This window comes from Miniopterus natalensis, chromosome 7 (genome assembly GCF_054644295.1).
Source record: "Miniopterus natalensis isolate mMinNat1 chromosome 7, mMinNat1.hap1, whole genome shotgun sequence".
Lineage (NCBI taxonomy): Eukaryota > Metazoa > Chordata > Mammalia > Chiroptera > Miniopteridae > Miniopterus > Miniopterus natalensis.
In genome coordinates this window covers 66,107,827-66,113,826 of record NC_142087.1, presented here as the reverse complement: position 1 = coordinate 66,113,826, position 6,000 = coordinate 66,107,827, and positions in this window count along the sequence as shown.

Genomic DNA, 6,000 nt, shown 5'->3' with positions numbered 1-6,000 from the left:
TTTGTCATTGTCAAAGCTTAGAGAATTATTTCCTTAAATATTGGAGTGAGTCTTCAGGCTCCACAGTCAGGAGTTCCTTCCTTTGGCACATGACTTAGTGGTCACCTTTATTCTGTAAATAAACCAAGAATGGGAGGTTTTCTGCAGCCTGCAAAAGTAATTCACTGGGAGAGTCTGGAGAGAAATCAGAGGTTGAAAACGGAAGGACTGGGGTTCCTCCTCCGCCTGGGGAAGAGACGTGATGCCGGCCGAGAAGCTCAAGATGAAGACCGAGCTACCTGGTGGTCGCTTGGGCCATCTGAAGTCTGGGCTCAGGCCAGCAGACGGAGGTGCTCGCTTCCCTGAGGAAGACAGTGACTGATGTGGCTCTGACAGCTGTGCAGCAGAGACACAGAGAGAGATGGGACAGAGCAGGAGGTGGCCTCGTGAGAAAAGGGGCTCTAGGACAGTCCTGTAGAGGGGCCAAGAACTCACTGCAAGACCAGAAGCTTAGGGAGGACTCGGGAGCAGCTTCTTTTTTCCCTCTGCTAAACCAAGAGCTAGAGCATAGCTTGAGGGGCCCTGGAAGGGCACAGTGAAGAGCAGAACGGAAATGACTCTGCCCTGAGAGGCTCAAGGGGACTGTGGGGAGCAAGCAGTAGGAAACAGGTGCAGGACTAACTGAGCGTCCTGCCACACCTGCAACCCACAACACTGGACTTGACATCTGTGAGAAACGTATTATGCTTTAGCTTGCAGAGCAATTCTCTCTAAGGCACTTGAGTAGTTATTTGGTTAAGCCAAGCTTTTAAGTAAATATCACTCCTTCAGGGCCATAGAGAGGGGAGCAGTAACTCCCTAGGGCTCAAATGTGAGGGTGTCAGTGAGCCTAAAAGTCCAGGGAGAATCAGTGATGTGAGACCAGAGGGTATGTGGTACTGGAGGGAGACTTCCAGGGTCAGCTGTGGACCCCTGAGGCCTCACGCCTGCTTTGTTACTGAAGCCAGCTGAAATGCGACTCCCCAGGTGTCTGTGGCCACTTGATACCACACATGCATGTCCTGTGCACACAAAGGGGAATTTCCTTGGCTAGTAAAGATAAGCCGTGACCTTGGTCACTCTCTGTTTTCAGGAATAGGATGATTTCTTTACAGACTTTAAACTGATTCACCTGTTGGAACTTCCTAAATATCTTCCTTTCGGATTTCTAATGAATTATTATTTCACCATTCATCATTATAAAAACATACATATACAAGTTTTAAATGGCTCCGTATGAGTCAGATTATGTAATTGGTTAATTAGACTTCTGATTGAATCCTATTTTCATGGCGTTATGAAATTTACAAAGAAATCTGAGACTTCAAAGCTCCGTAAGTCCAGTTTTTCTCCCGACTCACTGGCTGTTTTTCCTCAATCTTAGCTACAGCCTCCTCTTTCTGTCATCTCAGTATTTCATCTTTACATTCATCCCCTTGATTATCTCATCCAGTTCTATAATTTTCCTATGCCTTTAATAATTCCCATATTTATTTCTATACATCTCTATCCAGTCTTGGACTCCGGACTCGCATAGGAAACTGCCTCCAGGTTAGATCTCTCTGTTGGATATCTGAGGCATTGTGAGTCATAAAAGCTTGAAAGGGAATGCTGCATGTCCCTCTAAAGCCTGCTCTTTCTTTCGTTACTCCGTAAAGTCAGGGTTGGAACTGTGACGGGGCGAACGGGTCCCAGAAGCAGACAGTTAAAGACAGCGCAGCTTGCTGGCCTTGGGAATATGTGGGGTTTTCTCCGATTCCAGCAGGAGAGAAACAAAGCAAAAAAGAACAAGACAAAACTGGAGCTGCCGGAGTAACACTAATATTGTCCCTCCCAGCTGCAGGGGGAGCGAGGGCAAGGGGAGAGATGAGGGACGAAAGGGAGCTGGGACAGACCACCTCAAAACGCAGGCCCTGTCTATACCCCGAAACCTTGTCCAGCCCAGCCTTCCCGCGGCCTTGCTCTGCCCACGCATCCCTCCCCCAAACTCAGAAACACCTGGAAGAAGCATTTGGCATAGACATCTCAGCTCCCCTTCCTCCCTCCACCTCCGTCCATGCCCCCTTCAGGTGGGGGAAGGGACCACAACCCAGAGGGAAGTGACATTTATTATTCCAGCTTCTGCTAAGTCAGAATGGACCAAGCTTATGCCAGGGGCAAAAAAGAGTTATGAAAATCAGAACATATTAGGGTCAAAGGAATATACCAAACTGTGTGCTTTCAAGTGGTATTTTTAATAAATAAGTAAAGAAACAGACAAATACATGAACATCTAGCTTTGCCCAGAGCAGCAACAGCAGCGTTTCAAAGCGTGACGTCCGGGGCTGACCTCCGGCTGGGTCACGGTGGCCCATCTGCCCCAGCGGGCCACAGGCGGGCAGCGTTTCTGATCGGCTGTTGCCGCTGCTCAAACCAGTAGGCACATATTTTGAATCTCATCCTTGGTTATGTCACGGTTTCTGTATCTATTATGTGAAAGGAGTCTTAGAAAAGACTCACCTGTTCAGACAGATTTGTATACACAAGTCGACACTCATATTGTTCAGAACTATTTGCGAAGTGTTTTACAAATGAACTCATAACAACCACCGGAGCTTCTTTTCCTACCATGACTTCTCCTTCCTCCCTTAGTAGAGATGGGCAAGAAAAAGACATGACCTTGGTCTATTACGCATGATTTGCTCCCACCTCTCTGCTTTAGCTCCTGTTAGATCCCAGCTCTGCCTGACCATTTACCTGCTTTGTGCCTTTGCCTGTGTCTCAGCTCAGGAGGCTCCCAGGCTCTCCCAGGATAACATGGTGCTTTTCCTCAAAACCCAGCTCCCCTCCTACCTCCTGTTGAGGCTTCCCTGGGACGCCACCTGAAGTCAATATTCATTCCTGGTCTTCTAGTGCTTATGAGCTCTCTTACTATTCAGCGATGATTTGTTGCTGGGAATATTTTAATTTATTACATAATTGCATTGATAGTTATTTTCCATGTGCATATGTGACACCCAGTTAAGTACAAATTCACTGAACTTTAAAATGATAAAAATTGACCCCAACGGTCAGCACAGCGGCTCACATACAGTAGCTGGATTGCTGTCCCAGGATGACGAGGGGCCTTTAGATACACTGCATTTTCCCCAGCGCAGAGTGCAGTGCAACACTCAGGGGCCCATGAAGTGCCAGTCTGTCAAGATCAAACGCCTTAATTTTCAGATCTGCATTCTCTTATCCACCCAACAAGTCCCAGGAAGTCTAGGAGGCTGTAGGTTTGGGGGAGGAGGAAGAACTTGGAAAATCTTCCCATATTAGGCACTCCTTAGGGTGACTTTGTGGGGGTGCTGTGGGCTGGGAAGAAGAAAGAAGAGAAAGATGGGCAGAAGCATCATGAAAAAGAAGATGGGAGCACGCCACCGTCATCATTCTCCAGTGCCTTCTTGATTTTATACCTCAAAAAATGAAATATATAATAACAAATTTCAATTAAGATTTCGATTATAAAGTGATATAGTAGACAGCAGTGGTAGGCAGAGTGATGGCCCCACAAAGACGTCCGTGTCCTAATCCCCGGGAGCTGTGAATACGTAATCTTACAGGGCACAATGGACTTGGCAGATGTGATTAACTCAAGGATCTTAAAGTGAGGGAGGTTATCCTGGATTATCCAATTGGTCAATGTATTCACAAGGTCTTCCCACAAAATGTTTGATGTATTGCATGTTATTGTAAGCAAAAAAGGGAGAGTCAGAGTCAGAGAGAGAGGTGCTGCTGGTTTTGAAGATGAAGAAAGGGGCCACAAGCCAAGAGATGCAGGCGGCCTCTAGAAAAGGAAGGAAAAGGCAAGAGCGGATTCTCCCCAAGAGCCTCCAGAAAGGACCTCAGCCCTGCTGATGTACTGATTTTAGCCCAGTGAATCCCACGTCAGACTTCCAAACTACAGAACTGCAAGATATTAAATATGGGCTTATAAGCAACCAGGTTTGTGGTAATTTGTTACAACTGCCATAGGAAACATACAATAACATGCAACACATCAAGTATTTTGTGGGAAGACCTAAGTGTGAGTCCAATGTAAGCTGGAGAGTTCAAGGTGAGGATTCCGTAAGTATACTGAATCAAGTGAGAAGGATTTTTAGGGCAAAGAGGAGGGGAAAAGGCACTCTCGTCCTTGGGAATAAATGGAGAAACAAGAGTGGGTGTGGGACACTACAAGTCATCTCACCTTGCTAGCAAACAACGTTGGCAACATGGCAAGAGATGAAGTGGGAAGGGTGGGGAGGGGGCTTCTCCACCTTGGGAGGGGCTAAGGCATTAAGCCCAAAATCATGAGGTCATGAGGGGGCACTGAAGTGTTTTAATGAATAGTGGTAGTGGTGGTGGTGGTGGTGTGTGCCTGTGTATGTGTGTGTATTAAGGGGCAGGAATGATACAATAAGATTTGTATTTAAAATATATATTACATATAATTTCCTTTTAGCAAATAACTCCCAAACAGAAATAAACAACAATGATTTCAAATATGAGCCCCAGTCTGAATGTCACAAGGTAGAGGCTCTTACGTGGGCACTTGATTTACTGCCAGAACTTCTTGGGCAACAATGTGTAGTATGCTCCAGGATGGGAGACTTCTGCCCCAAGCCCCTCCCCTCTAGTGGCCCCTCATAGAAAGAGGACCGCTTCAGTGATGGTTCTGATGGTGGTTTGGAGATGCTTTAGTCCCTATACAATTTCCATCAGACCAACCCAAGGCCCTTCCAAAAGATGCATAATACTAATACTTTATTTTAAAATATGAATAATCTTAAGTAAGGTGTGAACAGAAGCAGCTTCAAAATATCTGGTTACTTAAAATGATTTGTACATAGTGTGTCATAAAAATAGCAACCAGATGCTAAAGCTACAAGGGAAATTGATAAACATTGACCCCTGCCGCCCCAGTTCCAACTCCTAAGGCACATCACTGGACTTTTACATCTAAGGATGGTTTATGGATTCTCCTGGGCAGTACTGTGTAGGTTGCTAATATTTTATAATTCCACATTCGTGTTAGTCCTGAGTGGTTCCCGGCTCCCCTCCATACAAGATTTATTAAAATCACCTAGGTGATAGTACATTTGCAGAACTATGAAATAGTACTTCATATTGATTAGAATTACTGCTTTCAGGTCAAGTTTCCCAACTCCCCCCAGAAACGTGCATAGAAATCTCACTCTCACTTCTGACCTTGTCAGTTTCTTCTGGGCTATGGTGGAGCTTAAACACAAAATTTTTCTTAACTATTATTACTTCTAGTAACTTTGTCAAAAAATACTTGAAATACAGGAAATCACTTAGCTGTGTGGTGCTGGATTACTCACTGGGCCATATATCTTGTGTTTACCTGAACTAATGGGGTACATATCCCACTCCAAGAAGGGTTTAGGCGAGGAAGAGAGGTGACAGAGTCTCAGAAAGCAGGGCTGAGCCAGATCTCAGTTCGGAAGGAGGAAATGTGGTGTTTATGGAACCAACTTGCAAATGCAAACATGAGCAAAACAAAGCAATGTAACAAAGGATCCTCAACAGCTGGATTTCTTCAATGTTTAAAGTCATTATAAACATCCATGGCTAACTTTGGAACATGATTTGTCTATAAATATACATTTATCTATTTAATGGAACCATAAGGGTAAGTTAACCAAAACTTGCCTAAGAAACATTAACTTTCGCTTCTCCAGTTGGGTCCCAGTCTTCAAGGTCATCATACACACACACACACACACACACACACACACACCATTTTTCTTCCTCTTACTGGGTTGGGACTCAGTAATCATAGGATTCCCAGGATGATCCTGAAAAGCCCTCAGATACTGTGCAATGTGGGCTGCAGTTTTCCAACTCTGTTCAATGTGAGAGCGGTGGATCAAATAATCAGTGAAGTGGGTTTTTTTCCCCCAGCCCTAAAAGTTTATGAACTTTCATAGGGACACAGGGACCAACCTAAAAGAATTC